This window comes from Mustela nivalis, assembly GCF_964662115.1.
Source record: "Mustela nivalis genome assembly, chromosome: X".
Taxonomy (NCBI): domain Eukaryota; kingdom Metazoa; phylum Chordata; class Mammalia; order Carnivora; family Mustelidae; genus Mustela; species Mustela nivalis.
Window position 1 is genome coordinate 128,808,822 of NC_139040.1, and position 27,285 is coordinate 128,836,106.

A 27,285-nucleotide genomic window follows, 5' to 3' on the forward strand; every position below is an offset into this window, starting at 1 on the left:
CAAAACAAGCAGGCGCGTATGCAAGCATCACACAATTAGGGGATGAAAATGCAAATTCAAAATGGACCCAAACCTTTCAAAGAGGAAACACAGAGATGTTGTTGCACTGGGCCAGAGGGGAGACAATGTAGCAGGAACGGATACAAGGTAGCCAGTTGCTTAAAGCGTCATGCAGACAGCCACGGTAGCAAATACAAGAGGCAGGTTTTCCTGCTCTGTTTTAGCACTTAAACTTAAGTACTCCAAAAGTACTTAAAAGGGACTGTTTGGTACTTCAAATACTGACACTTCATTATATTCAAAACACTGGCTCATATTTCCTCCTCCACGTCTTTTTCATGTAGTGTCTTCCTTGGGCTTGGGGGACCAAGCGCTCCCCTTCCAGACCCGCTGCCCTGCTCAGGGACGCCCCCAACAAAGCAGCACCTCTAACAAGGGCTAACTCCAAGCCCCGCTGACAGGCGCATTCCGAGAGCACTAGAACGTGGGTCTCACGACCTATTTGCTTGAATTAACCAGACCCTGGTTAAGAATTGCCTCGAAGTACTTTCTGAATTCACTGGAATTAGTAATGCTTTATCACTAAGATCTCACTGTGGTAAGTTTACCCAGTTAATGTCCTTCCATTGCAAGGAAAGACCAGAAGACCCTTGGCTATCTTGGCGGGGGGAGGGGAGGCGTGTGCATGTGTGCGAGAGAGACAACACAGAGAGCAAGTTGGGGTCCCTCCCATCAAGCAGGGGGTCTACGTCAAGCTATGACGCAAGCTGGTAAGGTTAGTGCAGCTCGGAGGTATTGCCAAGACCAGCCACAGCTGACGTTCCAGAACCCAGAACCAGCAGAGGACGCCGGCAATAGCCCAAGACTGATTAAATCCTTTAAAATTTAGCGAGGATAGTCTTTTTTTATTTTTTTTTTAAAGATTTGATTTTTACATAATCTCTACACCCAATGTGGGGCTCGAACTCAGAACCCCGAGATCAAGAGTCCCCTGATGGACTGACGGAGGCAGCTGGACGCCCCAAAGGAAAAGGATTTTTGCAGCAAACTGTCTGTCTCTTCACGTATGACTCCCTACGTCTGGTCATCTTGAAAAGGCGGCTGCCCCCGTAAGTCTGTATGCATGTAGATGATGAAGTCCCAGAACCCAAGTCAGGTTCGGTGGGGTGAGGAGGTTCGGAGCCGACGACTAAAGAAAGAATTCTTAAGACGTCGTGGGTGCAAAAGGTGATTTATTAGAGCACGGGGACAGGGCCCGTGGGCAGGCGGAGATGCGGCTGCCCCGGGTTGTGAAGGTGGGCATGTTATATACCCCACGGTTGGGGGGAGGTGGTGAAGGAATGGGGGATTTCGACAGAGTTCTCACATGCTAGGGAGGGCCTACAAGGTGCGGGGGGGGGGGGGGGAGTCTTTGACATTATGGCTTGATTAATGTCGTCCCTAGGTCAAGCACTAACATCAAGATAATGGGGGATTCTTGGTGGGGCATTATGATCTGGCTATCATTTACATTCCTTTCTACCCCAGTCTCCTCCAGTTTATGGTGGGAGGGGGACATTAGGGCTTCAGGAACCAAGAGTTATTTGCCTCTGGAAATTTGTGCTATTGATAAGGTAACCTCCCTGTTTAGGTCTCTAGGACATCTTGTAGGGCGAGGGAGATTCCTGTTCTGCAGGATTGCGATCCCTGCAAGTTAACTATTTATCGTTTTATGGCAGTCAGGGGTGCCTGAGGAATGCTACACATATGGAGGGGAGCTGGTGAAGAGGGGGTGCAAGGCGCCAGCTTTTGCTTTGTCCTCAGCCAGCCTCCTGCTCCCTCATCATAGAGACCAGTCCCCACCCTCCCCCGCCACAAAAAAAGTGCCAGCGCCAAATGTCCCAAGTGCCCAGGCTCCAAGCGACGTCCTGTGCCCAAGAAGCAGGACAGCGGCACTTGAGAAAGACACAGTCGTGGTTCCCCTGAAATGTCAGCTCCCCGTCCACGAGCCCAGCTCAGGGACTGAACACGGGGATCAAAGTCCATCCACCAGTTACACCAGTAAGTCCACTGATGAACCACGAGTCCCGAGACACGGAGCCACAGGCAAGCTTCACGCGCCAACAGAAGCCCCTGTAGAAAAATACCCGGTGGGCAACACTCACAGCCACGGATTCAAGGGAAGGTGCCCCAGCCCCCGAGGGGTTAAGCTGGCCGCGCCCACCACCACGCGTTAGACAGGATTTATCTCAAGAAAGGACAGGGACTGCGACATTTATTTTAATGACATCGAGCTTTCCGCAAACGGAGGAGCCTGAGTGAAATGATTTCGGAACGGCTTTCCGGCGTGAATCCTCTACAGCCCATAACTGCAAAGCTTAGTTCCTGTGGCTTGAGAGGAAACAAAACCAAATATCTTGGGGTGTTGGTGGAAAAGCACAGAATTCTTACTGGCTCGCTCCCTCCAGAAGACAGAGGAGGGCCCCGTGGGTGTCTGGATGTTGGTTGGTTTGGCTGATGGATGGCTTGGCTTTACTTCAAAAAGGTCAGGAGCCTGCTTCTTGAAGACTTCAAAATGATGCAGGTGTAGACCCGCACACGGTGAGCTCCGCACGCCCCACCGGCAGCACCAATGTCCATCAAGGGCCTGAATCACCTCACAGCTAAGCCCGAGAAGACCGATTTAGCAGATTCATAGGACGGCTTCTGCAGCCGCTGTCTCCACACTGAATTGTGTTCCTCGCTAGAAAAAAACAAACACTTACAAAGAAAGAGCGGATGGGGACAAGGAAGCATTCAGGAGCATGTTTTTAGCATTTGAACTGACCTTGGGCGGCACTGCAGACACAGACGGGACCTGCCCTCTGAGCAGAGCCCCACGCCCAGACCCTGTGACTGCCGTGCCCGGCCTCGCAGTCTCTACTTAAGAAACAGATCTTCTTCTCATCCTTGTCCTGCCATGCTATGTCTTGTTCTGTCTGACGTTTGTATTCTTTCTTTCTTTCTTTTTTTTTTTTTTTAAAGATTTTATTCATCTATTTGAGATCACAAGTAGGCAAAGAGGCAAGCAGAGAGAGAGAGAGGAGGAAGCAGGCTCCTCGCCAAGCAGAGAGCCCGATGCGGGGCTCGATCCCAGGACCCTGGGATCATGACCTGAGCCGAAGGCAGAATCTTTAACCCACTGAGCCACCCAGGCGGCCCTGGCATTTGTTTTCTGTACCAAAAAACAGAGATAGGGAGATAAAAAAAGACAGAGGACAGATGGCCAGATGGATAAAAAGCAGGCAGAAAAACAACATCATTGCTTGGTGGTACCGGAAAGGAAGCATCAACTGTTTTCCAAGCGACAGGTCAAGGAAGATCCCTTTCTTATTTAGAACAAGATCTGAGAAAAAGGCATTTCCAGGGCTCCATACCGTGTTGGGGATCAAGGGACAAAGCACACATATCTCTGAATGGCACACAACTACTGACAAAGGAATGTGACCAGCCCATTCTCCTGGACACTGGGGTTCAAGAGGTTCTCCCTGTCTTGAGCTGCTGCACCCCCTCGCCCCCTCCAAAATCCGACGGAGGGTTTCCCATGAGAATGATGTGGGAAACAGAGGCAGAAGAAAAGTTATTAAATTTCCTTACTACCTAGAGGCCCCTCAAATGGAAACTCCACTGCCTCCTCCTTAACAGTCGGCTAAGGGCAAAAGGCAGTCCTAGCCTGCCCCACCCCCACCCCAACCAGGATCCTGCAAGTCTACGTTAACATATAAAAACTCCTTTGGAAATTTCCTTCATCTTTAAACCCTCCTAGATGCGTGCTGGCCATCAGCCCCAAGCACACGGCCCACCGATAGACATCTGAAGGGTCTCATGACTCGGGTTTTATTAGACGGTAACAAATGGACCTTCTCCCAATAACAGCTACCCCCTCAAGGTCCTAGAAATCTTGTTTCCAAAATTCCTTAGACACGGGGGCGATCCCTAACCCCGTTCCAAATCGCACATAGAGAACGGGACATTCCTCATGACTCCACTGCCCCAGCAGCTCGTCCTGCCCACGGGTCCTGTCCCCGCACTTTAATAAACCACCGTTTTGCACCAAACACATTTTAAGAATTCTTTGTCGGTCATTGGCTCCGGACTCCACCGCACTGAACCTCGCTTATGTTCTAAAACTTCAGGAAGACTACCTAGAGGGAGGGGATAAGGAGAACCCAACTGATCATTTCAGGCGCGCCGTAAGCGGACCCTGTTCCGCGAGGTGTCCCCTTCACACAGGTGGACATCCCAGCTGTCCTCAGTGAAGTCCCAAGGCCGGCCAGACGGCCGACGCTATAGCACCCCATCACCCGCTGTTCGTAAGACCATCCTTCCCACACCGACATGACGAGCGCAGACTCTCATCTTCATAACCAGCCCATAACGGTTGTACCACAAACGCTTATTAAATCCATCAGTGAACGAATGCTTGCGGGCACGACAGCAGAAGCCCGCACTGACATTCTGCCCCCATACGCTAGTCACTAAGCTCTCCAACCTTGTATGGAGAGAAACCAGTTAGGGTTAGGAGACTAGCAAGCCCTGCGGTTCAGAACATCTCGACGACATTAGCTATGGCATCGCAGTAATAGTTCAAGAACACAATTATGGATGAAATCGTAACATAATCGGAAGCATGATGACACGCATGGGTCTTGAAGGTATTATACAAAGTGAGACAAGTCAGGCACAGGACGCCAAAGATACCAACTCTTACGTGTGGCGTTTGAAACCAAACAAAACCAATAAACACCAAGAAGAGCGCAACAACATAAAACAATGAAATCCAATACACAGATGTGTCGGAGACGGAAAGTAGGGGTAGCTATCGTCGGTGAAAGGGGTCAAAAGGCAGACTATCCATTAGAAAATAAGTACTGAGGCTATCATAGGCACCACAGTGATGACTGTTAGTGACACTGCATTGTTTATTTTGAAAGTTGCTAAGGGAATAAATCTTAAAAATTATAATTGCAACTGAAAATGAATAAAACGCTTAAGAAAGAAATTGGTAGTCTTCGGCTCAGGTCATGATCCCAGGTTCCTGGGATCGAGCCCCACATCGGGCTCTCTGCTGAGCAGGGAGCCTGCTTCCCTTTCTCTCTGCCTGCCTCTTTGCCTACTTGTGATCTCTCTGTCAAATAAATAAATAAAATCTCAAAAAAAAAAAAAAGAAATTGGCAGTGACACGAAGAAATGGAAGGACATTGCTCAGAAACGGAAAGAACACTGTTAAAATGCCCATACTACTCAGAGCAATCAGCACATTTAATGCAATTCCTAAAAAACGTCCACCAGTATTTTTCACAAAGCTGTAATGAACAATTCCAAATTTTGTATGGGACCACAAATGGCCCAAATTGCGAAAGCAACGTTAAAAAAGAAAAGCAAAGCTGAAGGCTTTGTTCGGGACGTCAGGTTACATTAAAAAGCTGTAGACATCAAGATAATACGGTCCTGGCAGAACAGACAGATGCACGGACCTAAGTACAGAGCCCAGAAATGAAACCACCATAATATGGTCAATTAATCTTTGACAAGGCAGGAAAAGAATATCTGATGCTTACCGCTTTGGAAAACAGTACGGGGGTTCCTCAAAAAGTTGAAAACAGAACGACCCTATGACCCAGCAGTCGCACTACTGGGTTTTTACCCTAAAGATACAAACGTAGTGATCCGAAGGGGCACGTGCACCCGAATGTTCATAGCAGCAACGTCCACAATAGCCTAACTACGGAAAGAAGCTAGATGTCTGTCAACAGATGAATGGATCAAGAAGATGTGGTATATATACACAATGGAATACTATGCAGCCATCAAAAGAAATGAAATCTTGCCATTTGCGATGGAAATGGATGGAACTAGAGCATATCATGCTGAGTGAAATAAGTCAATCAGAGAAAGACAATTACCATATGATCTCCCTGATATGAGGAATTTGAGAGGCAGGGTGGAGGGCTTGGGGGGTAGAGAAGGAAAAAATGAAACAAGATGGGATCGGGAGGGAGACAAACCATAAGAGACTCTAAATCTCACAACTGAGGGTTGCCGACCAGAGGGCTTAGGGAGAGGGTGGTGGGGTTATGGACACTGGGGAGGGTATGTGCTATGTTGAGTGCTGTGAAGTGTGTAAACCTGGTGATTCACAGACCTGTACCCCTAGGGATAAAAATACATTATACGTTTATAAATTTTTTTTTAATTTTTAAAAAGAAATAAAGAATATTCAATGCTTAAAAGATCATCTCAAAAAACGGTGTTGTGAAAACTGGACAGCAACATGCAGAAGGATGAACTTAAGACCACTTTTTAACACCATACGCAAAAACAAACTCAAAAGGGATACAAGACCGAAACGTGAGAAACCACAAGGAAACGTGAGCATCTTAGAAGAGAACACAGGTAATAACCTCTGTGACATCAGACATAGCAATTTATTTCCAGATTTGTTTCCTAAGGCAAGGGAAATGAAAGCAAAAATCATCTTCTGGGACTACATCAAAACGAAAAGCTTCTGCACAGCTAAAGGAGCCATCACTGCAAGTACAAGGCAGCCTATCGAATGGGAGAAGGGAATCAAAAATGCCATACCTGGGCGCCTGGGTGGCTCAGTGGGTCTAGCCTCTGCCTTCAGCTCAGGTCATGATCCCAGGGTCCTGGGATCGAGCCCCACATTGGGTTCTCTGCTCGGCAGGGAGCCTGCTTCCTCCTCTCTCTCTGCCTGCCTCTCTGCCTAAGTGTGATCTCTCTCTGTCAAATAAATGAATAAAATCTTTTACTAAATGCAACATTGGATGAGGGGTTAATATCCAAACTATATAAGGAACTGATACAAAAAACAAATACCGCAATCAAAAAATGGGGTCAGAAGACATAAACAGACATTTTTTTCCGAAGAAAACCTACAAATGGCCAACAGACATGTGAAAAACAGGTCAATATCACATAGCATCACTCGCCATCAGGGAAATACAAATCAAAAACACAATCCAGTGTCTCCTCCTACCTGTCAGAATGGCTACAATCCGTGACCCAAGAAACAGCAGGTCCCGGCAGGGGCAGAAGGGGGACCCTCTTACGCCGCATGCACACTGGTGTGGCCACTCCGGGAGAACAGTATGGAGGGAACTCAAGAAGTTTACAGTAGAAGTACACTAGGATTCTGCAGTCGCACGACTGGGTATTTACGCCCCAAATACATAAACAGGAATGCAAAGGGATACACGCACCCTGATGTTCCCTGCAGCATTGTGTACAAAGCAAAGATACGGAAGCAGCCACGTGTCCAGGGACTGATGAATGCATAAACATGCGAGACAGATAGATACAGACGCAGATCTACATACAGAGGAATATTATTCAGACATAAAAAAGAATGAAATCTTGCCATCTTCAAGGACATGGTATGAGGCTAGAGATTATAATGCCAAGTGAAATAAGTCCGTCAGAGAAATACATAATTTCACGCCTATGTAGAATGTGATAAAAAAAAAAAAAAAAAAAAAAAAAAAAAAACAAGCCAAAGGAGAGAGAGAGGCGAACCAAGAAACAGACCCTTCCCTCTAGGAACAAACTGATGGTTACCAGGGGCGAGCGGGTGGAAGTTGAGGTTAGTAGGTGATGGGTTCGGGAGGGCACTTGTTGGGGTGAGCCCTGGGGGATGTCGGAAATTGTGCAATCTCTCACTATACCGCGCCCTTGAAGCTAACATAACACTGCATGCTCCCTCTCTAGAATTAAAAGGAAAACTTAAAAGAAGGTATAATCCCAAGAAAAAGAATGGTACCTATCTATAGCGATGGACGTGAGCTAGACTTAGCGCTCTGATCCTTTTGCAATATAGACACACATCGAATCACTGTCGTACGCCTCAAAGTAACGTACTACTTTACGTCGTACCGATATAATATAATACTTTATAATACTTTATGACAATATATTCAAAGAAAAATATAAACAGAAGCATTTTTAAGCTCGAGACTCTGATACTTTTTCTCATGTGTGCAACTCATGAAATAGCTTCCATATGGAAAAAGAAATTATTACAGCAAGATGTTAAGAACAAAACCAACGGACCTCCAGAAGCCATATGCAAATCAAAATAATACACAGCCTTCAGCAAACAGCCTGCTGAGTGCCATCTAACAAATGAGGGTATGAACCTGATGATGTCGTAATCATCAAATACAATGTAACACTGAGACATCAAATACAATGTAACACAGAAACATCAAATACAATGTAACACAGAGAGTAGCGCTGCAAGGAGCCCCTGGCATCTACTCCCATGCCTAGGCAGGTATGATAAGAGAACACAAGGCACGTATCACAGACGCCCACTCTCACATCCCAAGGACTAGGTTTTATACAGATTGGCAGTTTAAAATGCAGACGGTGCGCTGGGGACACCTTCATCTGTCCAAGCGACGAGGAGGCTCAGGGAAGAAACCCAGCTCCACTACCACCAGCTAAGGGGTCCGGTTTGGAAGGAAGCCAGGTAGGGGAGAGCAAGCCTGGCGTAAAGCCAGCAAACATGACTCTGTGTTCAGAATTCGAGACAAGTGTAGAGAACCACATGGCCGGAACTAGTTTTTAATTGCTCCACTATTCAATATTTTGCTCCTAGATACACTCATGTATTCATTCTTTCTACCCAGCATCATTGATCATCACTTAGAGCAGCTCTTCCTACATGCTACAGTGCACAGGAATCATGCAAACGTCTCGGGACAGAATGCAGGTGTAGTTCCCGAGGACAGAGTGGGCCGGGAGATTCTGCCCTAGGAACGGCCTTCCTGGGCATGCTGATGCTGCCTGTCTGTGGACACCCCATCCAGGGCACAAGGGATACCCAGAAATTCCTCTCGTCCATGCAAAAGAAAAAAAAAAAAAAGATGAGGTTTTCCTCAAGTGTGTTTTTACCCTCCACCTTGGCTGGGACACGAAGGAAAAAAAAAAAGTATGCACTTTGTATTCTGTCCTAATGTTACATTACATTATATGTATATACACACACCCCTGTGTTTAGAGAGGAACATTACCCATTAATCGTACTGGTTTAGAATGTGTTAGGAGCGTATCCTCAGACACTCACGGTTCCCAACAGTCTACTCTCTGTATATCACCACTGTGCGTTTATCCAGGAAATGTGGGGGTTGTGTGCGTGTGTTTTCCTAATTCAAGATGGTACAAAGTAGTGAAACGGTCTGGATACAGACTCCCCTGGCTCCCACGGTCTCGTCCGCAACACACCCAGAAAATCCACCTGGTCACTAGCTGTCCTGCCGCATTCTCCACGGACACCTGGAGAGCTGGTCACTCCATCCCCACTCAGGACTTGTGGCCCTCTCCGGCTGCCTCAGCTGGTCCTGGGAACTCTGGGTGAGCATCGGATCTGCAGCTGGCACCTTTGCCAGGAGGTCTAACCTTGTCTTACAAGTGTGTTGGAGGTGACCATACTCTTCAACACAGCGAGACCCATTATAGCCCAAGACATTAAGTTCAGCCTCCTTCCTCCACAATCCCCTTCAGGAGCATGTGTAGACGCCGTGTGCTCTGAGAGAGTAAAAACTTTCCCTTTACACTTTTAGGTTCAGTGACTGGAGCATGCAAATTAAACTACCAATTAAACAGAGGAACACAAGTAAAGGTGAGAACCCCATAGGGTAAAGGTATGTAGAAGTACAGGTCTATAGATTCCGTTGGTGATAAGTATTTTACATGCAAGGGGTGGGATTCGCAGAAAAGAAATTAAAACCTCCAAGAGCTAGTTAGACCCAGAAGTCTATATAACAATTTAACAAAGGAGGGGTTAATTGTTGAGAGGAGACTAGACAACTAAGGAAGGAGAATTTGGGCTTCTAGGGGTGGCAAACTATGGAAAAGAAATACATGATGGAAATTAATGCTAGAAAAGGATTTGGTTAGTAAGGTTCGTTATGCAGACACAAGTTGGTGTGCCAACTTGCCAGGAGTTAACAGTCCACTCTAGTGATGCAGAGATGTTTTCTCCTTGATATCAGAGAAAGCGACAGTTTTCCAAAGAAACTCTGTTACCTTTGCAAACAGTAACATATGCCCTGTTTTGAGGCAGAAAGCGGATAGATTCATTCCATGGCTGATATCTAATTCCTTTTAGCTCCAAATAATCCTTATGCCAAAGCGGCCCATTCTGAGTGCCTTCCTTTGCTATGTCAGAACATTACAAACTTTTTTTCGTTACCCTTCTTTAGTAAGAAACACTCCTCCTTCAGCCCCAAACATCTTTCTTTGCTTATTTGGTGCGTGTGTGACTCCCAACCTCGTCCATCTCTTACGAAAGTATCAGGGACCCCTGAGCGGCTAAGGCACCCCATGACCCCATGGCCATCCACAAGACTATTTCTAACAACTTCTATTTCAAAAAGTAGCAGTGGGGGGGGTGCCTGGCTGGCTTGGGGGGTAGGAGCATGCAACTCTCAATCTCAGGGCTGTGAGTTCAAGCCCTACGTTCAGTATAAGGATGGTCTAAAAATTAAAAAAATAAAAATAAAAATAAATAGCTGTGTACAAGATTTTACGAGGAGAGGCTGTCTCTCCCTCCACATCATGGCCGTGGGGAACACAAGGGCGTCCCGAGGCACAAGCACAGTCCGAGGCAGGTGACAGGTGTCTACTGGTTGGGCAGCACACAGATGGGGTACACAGGTCCAAGGCTGACTGCTCAGCACTTCAGGTTAAGTTACCCCACTCCTACCGCTGACAAAGTGTAGTGGGGTCTGTTCCCATGTGCGGTCCAGAATTAGGGAGGCAGGATTCATGCCTGGGGAGTCTGCTGTGGCCCACAAGGGACTCAACAGGAGACGGGGGTGGAGAAGGAAACATGCAAACCCCAGGACTCGCCAGAATTCTCCCCTTTCATATGCACACAGCACACTCCCTGGGCATTCAACCTCCTTTCTCCTAGCTGACCACCTTTTCCTGGAAGAAAGGAAAAGCCTCTGATGATCTCCCTTCTTACCTTCACTCACTACTGCTGGGGGTGGGACATGGGGAGATGGGAACCCAGACTATTACAGAATAATACAAAACAAACACTTTGGGCTGTAGAGCTAATCAGACTCATTTCCTAGCTTCCCCTACTTGGTCAGAAAGGCATGACGTATCCCCGCTCAATGCCACCAATCTTTGGAACCTCCAAATTTGGGGCCATGATTTTCAGATGCTTCCGATCCGACTCATTCCGCAGACACTAGAGGAACGGGGGCAAAGACTGCCGTGCCGTGCGCGGGACAGGGCCATTCCGTGAAGGACACAGCTCTAGAAGAAATGCTCTCGACCTGATGTAATTGAATTCAGGTTTGCTTTACCACCCAGATTAGCCTGTAGGCCAGGCAGGACGGCACGATGCTGTTGAGCCACTCACAACTGAAAATTATCTTTGTCTTCAGGGATGAGGGATGTGTTCAGACTCTTGCACGCATACGGCTGCCCAGGACGGAAACCGCGAATCCGCTCCTGGAACCAAAGCTGCCCGGTTCTCCTGAGCCCCCTTTCCAAGCTGCACTGCCGCAGACAATGGACAATCGCAGGTCTTGGTGTTCTGAAGAAATACACATCTGCTTCCATCACAACCTACAAACGGGATGATCCCAACAATGGCAAAATATGACAAAAGAGATAAAAGCCAATAAACACTTCCATGACCTTTGAAAACAGAACGCAAAGGCAAAAACTTGGATTCCTGCAGAAATTACGTTACCTTTTTTTTTTTTTTTTTTTTCCTTTTAACAGGAATGCAAACTCAAGCTTGAGGGGGTTAAGGCAGAGGGAGAGAGAAAGACAGAATCTCAAACAGGCTCCCTAAGCAGCAGAAAGCCCAAAGCAGGGCTCGAACTCATGACCCACAGATCACGACCAGAGCTGAAATCAAGAGTTGCCAGGTGACTAACGGAGACATCCTGGTGGTGTGCCCTCTACTTGATCATTTTTAAATTTTAGCAGCATTGTTTCCCTCTTTGATGTAATGCACAGGACAGTCAACACATTCTTTTTGAGCTCGATATAAAATAAACCATTATGGCTTTGACTATGAGAGCCGAAGTATGTTACCCTGAATGTCAGATCATTTCTTTATTTTTTTCTTAAACATTTTATTTTTTTGAGAGAGAGAAAAGAGAGGGAGAAGCAGACCCCCACCGAGCAGGGAGCCCAAGGTGGGGCTCGATCCCAGGACTGCGGGATCATGACCTGAGCCGAAGACAGATGCTCAACCCACTGAGCCCCCCAGGAGACCCTCCAATAATTCCTCTAAATCATTTAAATAATTCACAGTCAACAAATGGACGAGCAAAACAATGAAAACTCATAATCACAAGATACGAAAACCTGTTGAAATGACTGTGTCATACACTTGTAACGAATGTCACCCTGGTATCAACTAGGCTTCCAAAACGATATTTAATTACACAACTCAACTTAAAAAAACATAAAGGTAAAACTTTAAATGTTCAGTAACATCAGAATCTTGGAGCACTGCATCAAAAACTAACGATGGATTGTATGGAGACGAACATAACCCAATAAAGATTTTTTTAAAAAGTTGTTACAAGAGAGTATATGCAACACATCTTGATATAAGTGACAATAAATGACTTTTCCCTAAATATTAAATCTGAGTCAGCGCAAATGCTGATTTGTGCGTCCGTGCCTGGGTTCAATGGGTTCAAACCTCCAATGGGTTCAAACCAACGATATTTCAGATGACATAGTCAATAGCTTTTTCTATTTCCAGATTCCCATGTTATTTAATACCCCAAGCAATTTTAATCACTCTGATGATAAAGTTGAGTAGTTAGGACACATGAAAATGACCATAGACTACTACTTGTAGACACACGTCATGTCATACATGCATATAACTATATACATACAGACACATCCGTGTGCGTGTATACCAACACAAGGATAAACACCACCGACTTAGACGTATAATCAGCTCCAAAGCACAGGGTCGACGGGAACGTCAAAGCCACCGCCTGGAGTCCCTTTCCCCATTGCGTTCCCACACAACAGGGACCGTGTTGGTCGAAACCCTACCCACGGGCCGCCATATGCAAACATCTTCCCGGTGAGGTTCTGAGAACCCTGCTTAGTACAGCTCCGCCTCCGGTGTGTCAGGTCTGCGCAGCGGCTGTCGCCCCCAGCACCTCCACACCCGCTCTGCGGTGCTCTGTGGAGATGTCATTCTCAGAGGCGAGCGCGCGCCAAGTCACCGACCAGCGTTATCTAGAATCACTCCAAGGACCCTCGCCCGAAGCATTCAAGGTTGTTCCGGACACATTATCAGAGGCAAACCAGCCATCACGGATGCTCTACATGTGAAGGTGAAGAAATATCTCTGCTCTCTTCCAGAGCTCCGACGGGGGTCTGCACGGCCAGCTACCGCCTGGGGCCAGGACCCACCATCGCGGCACCCGAGCTCCCTCCGAGCTCCTTTGAACTCAGCGCCGCTCCTGCATCCCCGCACTGTCTGTGCCTGCCTCCCCCAGCCACCGCGGCAGAGCGTGAGGCTGCCTCGCCAGCAATCCCTGAAATATTTACTATCGGGTCCTTTGCAGAGAGAGCTGGCTGGACCTTGGTCTGGAATCTTGATGAGGGCTGGAGAGAACTCTTCTTCTGTGTTCAAGGCGTTCCTCGTCTCCGGGGCTATCAGCCACGGGCTCCTGTAGGACACCCGACACGGCGTCTCCGTCCATCCCAACTGCCTCGTGACAAGATAACGGCCTAATGATAAGTGACGATATATGAATCACGGGCTGAAATAACCACAACGAAAGGAAATTAGGAAGACACACGCGGGGACAGAGCACGAGCCGAGAGCTGGCCTCAAGACACATTCTCCAGCGGACGCAGTAGTGCTGCTGCGGAGAGGAAAGGAGACCTGAACAGTGACGCGCTGTTTCCCCCAGAATCACCTCCCGCTCCCCCGGCGGCACCACCGTAGGTGTCCACGACCTCATTCCACTTCACGGTGGCCCTTTCCTTTTGCAAGAACTGTTGGGGCTCAGAGCTTCTGAGGGAAAAAGATCCCTGTTTGGGTGATCGCACACCGCCCCCTACCCGCCGCCCAGGGAGACCCACGTATGGAGTCCGGTGTGGGCACGGAGAACTCGGGGACACTGGCAGGGCAGAGCCTGAATTCTTCTCTGACATGAAGTCGCTACACGGAGCGCTAGCAAGGACACCGAATGCTAAAAGCCGGCCGCGCTCAGAACAGCACAGGGACGCCCCGTGTCCCGGCGGCTGAAGCTGGAGGCCAGAGTTGGAAACGGTTTCGGTGCCCAGGGCTGCTCTTCCGAAAAGCTGTTTTTCTTTCCCACCCCGGGGCCGTTTATTGGCTCTTTTGTTTGGTCTCTGGTGACTTAAGGGTCCGGGAAGCCTTGCTGTTGAAAAACGTAATAACTCTTGCCGTGAAAACAGACTGGTCTTAATGACAATCACCTGATGTATCAATTACTAAGAAATTGCTACCGGGCGATGAAAGGTCTGTACACGGGAAACCTGATACAACGGCGCCTCGGAGGGAGGGGAAAGATACCCCCGGGAGACCCTGATAATAAAAATGTCAAACCTAGAGCTAAGTTGGGACCAGACAAATACCCTTTGGGGGGTCCTTTCATAGCCAAGCCCATCAGGCCTCATGGAGACCATGAGCAAAGCCTTTCCCCATTTTCTTTTCCCGACAGGACGATGGAAGCGTCTGTCATCATCAAGGCCCAGCGAGAGGTGTTCTACGGGAACGCTACACTGGCTGCTGTTTTTCTGCAAAGCAAAGTCTATATACCACAACAAGAAGGAAAAAGAGAGGAAAAGACAACTGAAACCCCAAAACCAAAAGCAGAAGGAAAGTTAGGACCATGAGGAAATAAACACCGGGTGGTTTCAGAGTGACATTGGTTTAAGCTCAAGGCTCTTCCCGGGTTTGGGGCAAAAATCTGCTTTTTCAGGCTTTCGTGTCTCCTCTGTGCCCCTCGGGGAAGGAGGGTGTCACTCCGGGCCAGCAGAGCCCAGGACCCTGAGCGCGAGGGACCAAGGCTGTGGCGACACGCGGCGACGCGTGCGGTGAGAACACTCCCTCCGTGCTCTCTCTCAGCACACGAACCACCCTTGTCGCAGGCACTTGCACGAGAGAACCGAAGTCTCCACCCCGGCTTCTGGTGTTGGGGTAAAACACAAGTTTTGCCTTGTTTGGGTTCTGGACCATGTAGCCTCCCTGACTTCGGTTAAAAAAAAAAAAAACAATAGGTTACTCTCTATGCTCTGTGCACCGAACTAGATCCCCCGTGTTTGGCGTTTTATTTTGGTTTTCTTGTTTGTTTCGTTTTTTGTTTTTGTTTTTGTTTCAATCTTCACACCTGCAAACCTCCGCGTGTGTTTCTCCCCCAAAACACGCACCAAGAAAAGGGTTCACAGTCAAGGAGGTTAGAAAATGCAAGGCCTCCCGTCCACAGTCTGGATTTGCCCCCCTCCCCCGGTCAACCTCCAGCCATTCTGGCTGAGTCTCCCCACTGAATTAAAGGACAGTCACATTCATAATATCAGAACTCCTTTGTGTTCACATTCTCAAATAAAAGAAGACTGGCCTCCTTCACGACGCCCATAGGTATCTGTGCAAATTGTACCTTTTTTTTTTTTTTGCAAATGCATCCAGTGTAAGGTTGCCTGCTTTAGGCCAGGTCTGAGTTCCGCGCTGGTTAGTAGCTGAACCCCACCGAGACTCAGACTTGCTTACAGAGCTGAGGACCTGAAGGCTTTGCTTTCCAGTTTTCGGAGACGCTCCCCTGTCCGATGCACTCGTTACCTAACAAACCTTCTCAAACTCAACGCAGCATTTCCGTTTCACGCTGCCATCTGGCTGCTGTAGCTTTGCCCACTCCCTTCCCAAACGCTGCGCTCCCGGGCATGAACTTATTTCCTAACAATCGCATTTATCTAGCACGGCAGCCTGTTAAAAAGAAACAATTCGTTCGGCACGGAGGACGAAGGGCAGGGAGTTGTAAGGTCTCAGGGTTATTCCTGGCTTTGCCAGTGGCCAGCTCTGGGAGCTTGAGAAACCTCCCTGGCCTCTCTGGGCTGCAGAATTGTTCCTTTGTATTCGATGGGAGCACAGGGAGGGTCTCACCGGCTAACAAGCGAGTGCGAGATCGGTGTCCACCATCAGCACCGGAGCACAGTGATGCCGTGTCACCAACGTTCACATGAGCTGAGAAGCGAAAGCAAAGCTGGACGCAGTCGCCCTACAGTCCGTGCTGCTAAGGAATGTTGCGACAAAACCGTGTTTAGCAGAGTCGGTGAGTTTGAGGAACCACAGACACGTCTCGAGGGGACTCCCTCCACCAGGTGAGCCTTGAACAGGCCAACAGACGGCAAGAAGGAAGGAAAATCTCCCTGCTCCCCTGTCTACCCTGAAGGGCCGAGCAGAGACGGACCTCCAGAGTGTTGCAAACCCAGCACTGAACCTTCTGCCACGGGGGAAGGTTCGCGAAACACAGGCAGACCACGTCTCCCCCTCCGATGGTTATAGTACAGAAGCAGTCAAATGAACCCAAGTTGGCCCCCAACCCAACCCAGCTTCACCTGCCCTCTCATGGGTAAACACAGTAAACCACACCGTGAATAACCATTTTAAAAATGCATTTTCAGACCCCGTAAACCGAGTGCACAAAACACAACTGCAACTGTTTTCTGTGTCCCCGAGCATTGTCAGGAAGAACTTTCCTTGTGTTCCTTATCCAGTGATGGAATGGGGAGTCTGTGGGGTCATATGCCTCTGTTTCCCTTGACCCCTCCAGGTTCACTCTTAAATTAGAAACCCAGCCTGATTTCACGTGGTTGGTTAAATGAAATTCGGCAAAGCGCTGTACTGGCATAGAAGGGGAGAAAAGCGTCATATTTTATAAAGATAGATTTTGTGGCTTGAGTAACTGACTCACTTCAGCCTTAAGAATACATGACGGTACACATGGTAATTTATTAAGTAAATATTCGTCAAGGAAAGGCAGGAAAGAATGAAAGAAAACATGAGAGAGACATGAAGTCATTTCTAATGACTATAGTATGATGTAAAATGTAGTGTTTGTGTACAGCACATACAAAGAATTCATAAGCAGTGCTTTAAAAAAATGCACGTGAGTGATAATCATGGAAAACGTTATGCTTGCAATCCTAAATGATGTTTTATTATTTTTTTAAGATTTTATTGATTTATTTGACAGACAGACATCACAAGTAGGCAGAGAGGCAGGCAGAGAGAGAGGAGGAAGCAGGCTGAGACATTGAGCGGGGCTCGATCCCAGGACCCTGAGATCATGATCTGAACTGAACGCAGAGGCTTTAACCCACTGAGCCACCCAGGCGCCCCCTAAATGATGTTTTAAAATGATCTCTAACTCATTAATTGTCCCGAGCTGCATCTGAGAAGGACAGAAAACATTCTTTTATCCACACATTTAAAAAATAACATTTCACTCGATTTCTCAAAATTTAAAAAAACCCCTTTCCTTGCTAAGATTTGAAAATCAAGCAGGGAAAAAAGAAGTAGAAGAAGAGCCTTGTCCTGTTCTTCAGGACTCACACGAAGACGGGTTCTGCTTCACATGTTAACTTGGTACCTGTTCTGCGTATAATCAACAGAAGTTCTACGTTTGAATTAATCTAGGCGCTTCCCAAGCGCGGACCTCACTGGGAATGACCCTTTTAACCTTGATTCAGCATCTCTTCTTCCAAGGCAAGTGGATTAATACGGCTAGACGAGTTTTGCAGCACCGTTTCTTGCAATTTCTAATAAGTCTGTGGGCCAGAATGTGCTGCCTTTTATAATCTATCAAGTGCTGAATGTTTTGCCAACCACGGGCTGTTTCTCAGGATTTTCTGCATTTTTTGATTATGAAAATCGTTGCTGTGTGTGGAACCTGGAGGCTAGTTTTCTTTCTCAGGTTGTCGAAGAAGAGCTAGTTCAGCTGACTTCAAAAGGAACAGTGTTTCCACCGTCTCTGGCCATTTCACTGAAGACTTCGAGAAAAGGATTGGAAGATTTTACATATAGACACAGATAGATAGCTATATGGCTATAATTAGTTACTATGTAGATACATATTAGTTTTCATATACGCTATTACATACATTATAATACATTATTACATATCGATACACATTATATATATGTCATATACATCTACATATAATTGTTCAGTATATATATATGTACAAAGTCAACGTTAAGGGGAAAAATATGGAAAATTACATTTGCGAATAAAACATTTCCTACAGATTGGGTAAGCCATGGAGAGTGTAAAAGTTTTTTACAAAATACAAACCTCATTAGCAGAAATTGCTAAGATACCATATGAAATCATGCAAGGACACAATCTCGCTGGGATGTGTTTAGACAGTTATGTTGTTTTAATTAAAATCTACCTTGGAAGGGCTTCAAAGCGAGACATTATGCATTTTGTCACTGATAACGTTTCCAAATGTGTGTATGTGCATATATAGATAGATAGATAGATAGATATGTATATACATATATATGCTCACTTTTTTTAAAATAAAGATTTTATTTATTTATTGGACAGAGAGAGAGACAGTGAGAGGGAACACAAGCAGGGAGACTGTTAGACAGAGAAGCAGGCTTCCTGCCGAGCAGACAGCCCAATGCGGGGCTCGATTTCAGGACCCTGAGATCATGACCTGAGCCAAAGGCAGAGGCTTAATGACTGAACCATCCAGGCATCCTATATCCTCATGTTTAATAATAACTCTATATAACTGTGCATGTGGGGATTGGGGGTGGGGGGGGGTAAGTATGTTTATACACAGATAGACATAGCATTAACACTGTCTTTAATTTTGGTAGAAAAAGCTATTTATTTTTTTAGTTTTTCTTTTTTAATAGTCTCTACACCCAGCGTACAGGTCGAACTTAGGACCCCAAGATCTCGAGTCGCATGCCACACCGACTAAACCAGCCAGGTGCTCCAAGTATAGAATATGATTTAAAACTGGATCATGAAAAAAAAGAAAAAGTGGATGGTGCTTTCTGTCTAACTGGAGAACACCACTGGAGAATTTGTAAAAGGGAGATGAATTTGGCCAGACTTCTCTTCCTCATACTCCGCATCTATGTACAAAATTTTGTGTCTTATAATTGCACCAGAAACTCTCCCGGAAACAGACTTTGCACATGACTAGTTCCATGAAAATAAAGCTTTCTATTGACATTTCGTTCCTAATTAGACCCAGAACAGAACAGATTTTCCTTTGTCCTTGGTGAGAACGAGGAGATGAAAGTGGCACAGATTCCTCGAAAGTGAAATAATCAAAAAGAAAAGCGAGATGCCTGGTGGTTCGACACGTGCCCAGGAACACACCTTCAAGGTCGGAGAAAAGATTGCAAAATACCTGCAGTGTTGGATTTCAGCAAAGGTGGACATTTGATGCAGGGACCCCAAGCTACTCAGCCAACTGGGGTAATGACTTCATAAAAATGTCCTTTCATTAAAACAGAAAATATTCTTTATAGGGGCAAAATGTGGTTCCTTACTGCCTTTTTATTTTAATGACATCAAGGACATTTCCATTTGATTCCAGAATCAAAGCAAAATAATGGAGGAAGGAGCAGATCACAGAGGACAGATCAGTAGGAAGATAATGACGGCCAATCCCACTTCTTCTTCGAAACCCAGGTGTTTTCTCATGGACGCCTTCGGAGACCGCTGTCGGAGCAGAACTTGGGAAGGAAACTGTCCATCAGGTCTGGAAGTTAGAAGTCAATTGTGGGAAATTTAGTGGAGTTAAACAAATAATGTGAGGTTCTCAAACGGATGGTTGGAAAGAAGCTGAAGTCAAAAATGGAAAAGAAGAAGGAGAAGGAGAAGGAGAAGAAGAAAAATCCATGCAATTAAAATCTTGTAAATATGATCTCCAAGAATGCAGGTTTTCATGTCTGTGCCTCACTGCGAGACCCTTCACACCTAGAACCCGGTCTCAGGTACAGAACAGGGATGAAGGAATTCACACTAACATGCCTGTGTTTCCATAACCAGGTAATATTCCCGGGAAGAGCCTGAAAGTCAAATATCACATCAAATCCACAGAACAGTGGTAGAGAGACTGCCAAGACCTTTAAGACGCTAATTCTCATGGCTTGTTTGGGAAAAAGATTGTATTTATTTATTCGAGAGAGAGAGCAGAAGCAGGGGGAGAGGCAGAGGGAGAAGCAGACTCCCCGCTGAGCAAGGAGCCCGATGCAGGACTCGATCCCAAGACCCTGACAACAGGACCTGAGCCAAAGGCAAATGCTTTACCCACTGAGCCACCCAGGTACCCCAGTTGCTAATTTTTTTTTTTTTAAAAGAATTGATCTGACAAAGGACAGAATAAGACGAACTTCAATAACTGAGTGATCCCACGTCTTTTACCTCAAGTCACAGAAAAAGGAGAAATGGCTTCAATCGGCAAGAAATGACAGCTGTCCTGACGTTTTCTGACGCCAATCGCTGCTGTCCTGAACTCCTTCCACAGACGCCGTGGAGCCCGTGGTCAGTGGATACTATATTCCAGAGACCCCGGGCACGACTTCACTCTCCCAGTTGAGGCCCTGATCTCCCGTCAGCTGAAGTGTGTGTTTTGGTGCACATGACGGAAGCCAACACCAGCTGCTGACACAGGAGCTCCCCACGGCTGGGCGCCCCATGAACGGCTGAAAACACCTGCACTGCCCCCCTTTGCCTGCTGCAGAGGAGATGGGGAGTAAGCCAGGTCTGCACACAGAGGCAAACGTGTTGGAAGAAACGTCTCCCTCTGTGCCACCACATAGCCTTCTGGAAGGAAGACAGATTCACAAGCAAGGCAGACATCACCGCATGCAGACGGATGCCGCAATCACCCAGGCCCACGAAAGCAGATTCTGTAACGACGCACCCCTGATGGGCTTCCAAGACCAAGGGCCAAACACAACCTCGAGAAAATACGCAGTGTGGTCAAAGAGGGTTACCAGCATTTTGGCTGTTGGTTTTTCTTTTCTTTCTTTTCTTTTTTTTTTTTTAAGATTTTATTCATTCATTTGACAGAGAGCGATCACAAGCAGACAGAGAAGCAGGCAGAGAGAGGAGAAAGCAGGCTCCCCGCTGAGCAGAGAGCCCCATGCGGGGCTCGATCCCAGGACCCTGAGATCCTGACCTGAGCCGAAGGCAGCGGCTTAACCCTCTGAGCCACCCAGACGCCCCTGGCTGTTGGTTTTTCATATAGCGTGTCCGGTACTCAAGTCTGGATTCACTTTCTACGTTCATTGTTTCCACAGATACAGACTAGAGATACAATGTTGCGCAAACTCGGCTTAGACGCCGCCCTCAGGAAGCTGGAGATCTGTTAACTTAATGAAAAAGAGAGGAATTTAATTTAAAAAAAGAGAGAAGGTAGCAAGACACCCAGAAAGAATGAGAGGGGGGGAGAGAAGGAAGGAAGGGGAGAGAGAAGAGAGGGAGAGAGAGGAAGGGGGGGAAGGGAGGCACGACAGAGCAGCCGTAGAAGGTAAATGTGATCGTAGCTGAGAACGGGAAGTGCATCAGGCTCGGGGGAAACCCTCTCGCCATCGCCGCCGGTGCCACAGGGAGGGGGAACCCCCCCCTTCAGAGTCAGGGCCGCACTGTGAGCTGAGCAGGGACATGCGGGGGCAAGCAGAGGGGTTGACAACGAGAAACAGAGGTCTAAAGACAAGAGTTGGGCGGGCGCGGATTATCTGTGTGCCTGAGTATCTTCTTCGCAGGGGCCGCTGTGCTACGAGGTGGCACGTTGAGGTCAGAGGCAGGCAGGTAACAGACACAGGACAACCAGACGCGTCCGCCCCTGGACCGGGTCCCGCCACGCTTGTTGGCACAGCCGCCCCTTTCTTCCTCTGCTCCCTCACTAACTTTCCGAGACGAGCCGGGTCTAAGAGAACAAGAGCTTCGACTTTTGAGAGAGGGGGAAGGTAGGGTAAATCCTAAGACCTCGAGTATGCAAAACGACTGCTCTTGGAAATTGTAAAAAAATGAGATTAAAAATTAATGGGCCCCTGATTGTTGCAGGCAATGGAAACCTTCCTAATTGCTTTAGGGTTTATTAGAGGGCACGGAAATTAGACAACTCCTGAACTCATGTTTCTTGACGGCCCTCCCCAGGAAAACAAAAACAAAACAAAACAGAACAAAACTAAGAATTCACAGAACCAGATCAGAGCTTTTTAGCACTACTCATTTTTTTTTCCCTCTTTCTAGATCAACATGACATTAATATGAATTGTTTACAAGGTTCAGCTAGAAAACATTTTGGGGTTTTCTGTTGTTGTTGTTGCTGCCTTTCAGTCATGAAATATGGAAAAGGAAAAACATGATAAACTCAAAAAACAACGTTGCTGCCCTAACGGACAGAGTTCTGAAGAACACAGAGACAGCTGCCCACCCCAAACTACTATATTGGAAGTTATTTATGGACCCCTTGGATTCTCCTGGCATATGCCTGCCTCTGTGCCCTGAGACACTTCCTCCCCACAGACACCCAGGCACCCACTGTCTACAGTGGCTCCGGGCTTCAGAGCTGGGACAAGGGCTGGCCCCAGTGGGGCTGCCATCTTGTCCACTCTAGTGGGAGCTACGGCACTTGGACTCCATCAACGTACCTCATCTCCCTCTCTCACATGTGAAATCATGAAGTTCCAGACTTCTGGGTGTGGGTATTCCCAGTGGTTGGCTGGAAGGCCTCCCCGTACAAGGCTGTTCATACCCAGTAGGGCAGATCGCATAGTCAACAATAACTCTACCTCCCTTTCTGCCCCAGTGGACTTTTCCAGAAGATCTGTCTTCCACCTTAGACACGTCCAAACTGCATCGTGCCATGTTTCATTGTCTTGCTGGGACCAGATCTGGAATGCGTGGTCTTTTACTGGATGTCCTTGGGCTTGCATCTCATAGTAAAACATCATTGCTTAAGGTCCCCTAAGGCATGTCCTACATTCTGGGGAACCCAGGCACAGACAGTAGGGACTTCCTCATGCCGGCAAGCAGACTCCTATGGACGGGATTCAAAATCCACATCCTCCGACCTCCCTGAAGCAGTAGGGACGGTACTGGTGTTGGTTAAGTGCTGAGGACATGTCTCACAGCAGTGATCTCACAATTACCAAGGCTTCCCTCTGTGGAACACTGAAACCAGCCGCAGGAGGAAGACAACACTTTGGAGATCCAGAGACCACTGCCACTGCCCTGAACTGGAACGAGGACACAACACATGTGCGGCGTATAGAGGGGGGTGGTTGCTTTCAGTAACATGGGAAGCCTTGGAAGAAAAAAGGGACACGTGGCTAACAGTCCATTTCATGGATTCTGTGCAGGCTAGGAGACCCCATAGGTAGCTCTATGAAGGGCAGGTCTACTGAAAATCAAGACCAGAATGGAGAGTAATGGTGCAGAGGAGACCCGATGTCCGGATGTGGAGTCGTGACGGGCCCGGTGTGTGAAAACAGGCCTCGGGAGGGGACGAGCAGTCCCTGAGACTTCTGGAAGGCTGACAGAAGGATCTCAAAAGCCACCTCCCACGGAACACTCCTGATGGCCTCACTCCACTGCTTCCTTTGCAATGACCTCACCCAGAGCAGGCGCCCCTCCTCAAGACGCACCCTCATCATTCTTTGGGCCCCCAAGAGTTGGGATTTTCAAGGTTCAACCTGCATTAGAATCACCCGAAAGCCTCAAGCATGGACCACCAAGCCCCACACTTATGGGTCTCAGGAGGGTCCCAGGAACCCATCCTTCCGCGACGTTCCCAGCCCACATGGTTCCGGCTGGTCCCCGACCACTGCTGTGGTCCTCTCCTCAGATCTCATCACAGACGAGCCAGGCAGCAGGAGCCCCAGCTCTGCGGAAACGAACAGCCTGTATGCCCGAGGACAGACACCACCGGCCTCACTCACCCCAGCGACAGGGCTGCGTGTGACGGTGCAGCCGAAGACAGGCTGGGGGAAACAGCCCACACCGCTAGACAAGGCACATCCCTGGCACGGTGGCATTCACCTGTGACACGCGCTTTGAGTTTCTGAAAACTCATCCAGAGCAGAGAGAATGACACGTGCAACAGCAGACCCAGAAATGGCCTCTGGACATAAGAGGGAGGTGGCGGACCTCAGTGTAGAGCTAAGAGGAGGTTCGAGGGTAAGAGGGGTCAGGATGCTAAAATGAACGGCTCCCATAAAACAAGAGCCGCCCCCCGCCCCCGCACCTGAGGTCCTGAGGTTGTCCCCTGGGAGGGTTCAGAGGGCTCCCGCGTCACTGAAGCAATAGAACGTGCAGGGGAGGAGCGATCAGTGTAGCACGCTTTGAAGCGACTCAGCCGGTGTGTTCCCTGGGCCAAGGCTGAGAAGAGATGACACAGCCAAACAAGTAGATTCCCTTACATTGATGGCCTTGATTGGATTTTTGGAATGACACCCGCCCATCACCAGCAAGGTGCATTTTCATAGGCATCAACCCAGAGCAAAAAAATCAGAATTCCTGATGCCCAGGAATCTTTGGATGACTCCCTGCGTGCGCAATTCTAAGCCCAAGGCATCTTGTTGATTATGTGCAAAGAAAGACACTTGCAATGCCTCCCTCCATAGCATCACTCCCCTCTTTGCAGAGGAGGCAGAAATCAGGGAGGCAGTCGCAAGAGCAGAAAACAAGTATAGAACTGCAAATAGTCCAGTGTGAGCAAACACTAAAAATATACACTCTACCTCACGTGCATGAGATTTCCATGTAAAAATAATTACACGCATATTATTATATGCAAATACATGCCCGTACAGACCTCCTGAAAGTCCCATCACTGTAAACATCATTTAAATAGAACTCAGTTCAGAGACACCTGGGTGGCGTAGTCGGTTAAGCATCTGCCTTCAGCTTGGGCTGTGATCCCAGGGTCCTGGGATTGAGCTCTGCTTCGGAATCCCACTCAGTGAGGAGTCTGCTTTTCCTCTCCCTCTGCTGCTGACTCCACTTGTGCTCTCTCTCTCTCTCTGAAATAAGTAAATAAAATCTTTAAAAAAAAGGTCTTTGGAAGAAGAGACACATCCAGGTGGGGACTATCTCTATATGCCTTCTGCACTGTGACAGTCCCTTCTGTTTCCAAGGAAAACCCTGTGCAGCATTTTCCAACTGTGTGAATTCTCTTCCTTGGTTTATGGTCATTGTACACCACACAGAGCCCAACTGGGGTTTTCTTTTTTATTAAAAAAATAAACAAAGCCAGCGATGAGACATCGCGTCTGCCGACTTTTTAATTATATTTTGATGGCTTTTCAGGAATAACACCTTTCGGCGGTCATACATCAAAAGCAAACGAAATTAAACCCACACCTGAGGGCCCACCAAATCACAGACATCTTTACAGAAAACAACACAAAATTAATTTGAAAAATGTTGATTTTTGAAGACTTTTTTTCCTCCCCTCACTATTAAATGTGTCTTCTAGACATCAAAAGGCGATCCCTTTTATTAGTGTTACTTTCCAAGATTGCTAACCAGGCCGCAGTGTTTGTCAGGCTTGCAGGCGTCTGTAGAAATGTTCTTCTGCCCCTGGGTGCTGGTGTCTCAGTATTTCTCCCGCAGCTTGGCTTCCTCTCTCCTGCACGATGGGCCTGTCTGGGTGACCTGTTGGCCTGTGCATGGTGACTTCCAAGGGTGATGAGCATCACAATCCACAAAGGGGTAGGTCTAACCCCTGAGGGCTAGCTATAGGCGGTTTGAAGGACCTTCTCAAAGTCACGTTAGTTAAAACACCATCAGTGCTACCAAAATCTCCAAGAACCCTCCTTGCGCCAAGATTCAGCATCTCTGTTTGCCCTAGGAAGCACGCTGGGCTCCACATAGAGTTTTTGTCTGCTTCTCACTCCTGAACAACTACTCCCAACAACTTCCAAATTTTGCCTAAGATCCTGGCACCTCAACGAGACAACAGTTGAGTGGAAACATGTACCTTGCTGGATCAGAGCCTGGAAAATATTAGAATCTCATGCCTTTAAGTCATTAAACCTTCGGTTATAGTTTTGTAGTATTTTTAATTATTGGAACTCTATTAATTTTATTCAAGAAGTATTTACTGGATTCCCCCATTTACTGGTGCTGGGAAGCCACCCATCCCCTCTTTCTTTCTTTTCCAACAAGCATTCATTGAACCCTTCTTGGCACTGGGAGACAGTTTGAGGCTCCAGAAGTGAATGAAACAAATGTCATTAAAACCACCCGAAATGAATTTATAGAAGTTCCCATAAATGATGAATAGCAAGAGATGCCTGCCCCCCCACCAGATGCATGAAACAGATAATGACCATGGTGGTAACCGAATAAAAAGCAATAGTTTCTTAAGCATAGGACGATTATGGCAACAAAAACACTGGTTATTAAGCTCTGGATCATAGCAGCATGCAGTACCGTGATGTTTTACGTGTGTTGTACTCCATCAACAACAAAGTATCCGGAGATTGGTCCCACCAGTGCCCTTCAGACACTGTTTCATCGTAACAGGCCTAACGTTACCCTATCAGTAAAGAAGACTAAAACAGGGAAGCAATGCAATTTAGCAACACAGATTAACCTCAAAAACGTGTTGCCACGTGAAAAAAGCCAGACAGAGGCTCTTATGTCGGGTATCATCCTGTGGACGTTAAAAGCCCAGAACAGGTGAGGCACCTGCGTGGTGCAGTCGGTTAAGCATCCGACTCTGGGTTTCAGCTCAGGTTGGGATCTCAGGGTCATGAGATCAAGCCCCACACCGGGCTCCACACTGAGGACAGAGTCTGCTGAAGTCTCTTCCCTCTTTCCCTCCTGCCCCAGGCTCTCTCTTTCTCTCTCAATTAAGTAAATAAATCCTTTAAAAAAAAAGCCCTAAAAAAACCAGAGTAGGTGACTGTGTGGACACAGAAAGCAGGTTGGTGGTGACTGGAATCTAGGGGTTGCAGCAGGGATCAAATACACGTGGACACAAGTGATCTTTCCTCGGGTGATGGGAATTGTCTCCAGCTAGATTGTGGGGATAGTCACACAACTGCATAAATTATTTAAAAAAATTAAACATGTGAGTTCTATGGTATATAACTTACACCTCAATAAAGCTGTTAAAAAAAAGGGGGGGGGTAGAAATGGCCCTAGACTGGGAACAATGAAATAGCTCATCGTTAAGGACCATTAATCTACTTCTCCACATAGTTTCATATTTATCCCG

General features: G+C 47.3%; 1 protein-coding gene across 2 annotated transcripts in view; it reads right to left on the minus strand.

Moving 5' to 3' along the window:
* Window positions 1-27,285, minus strand: part of LOC309856265 (steryl-sulfatase-like) — a 430,475-nt gene that overhangs the window by 72,697 nt on the left and 330,493 nt on the right. The window lies entirely within an intron of this gene.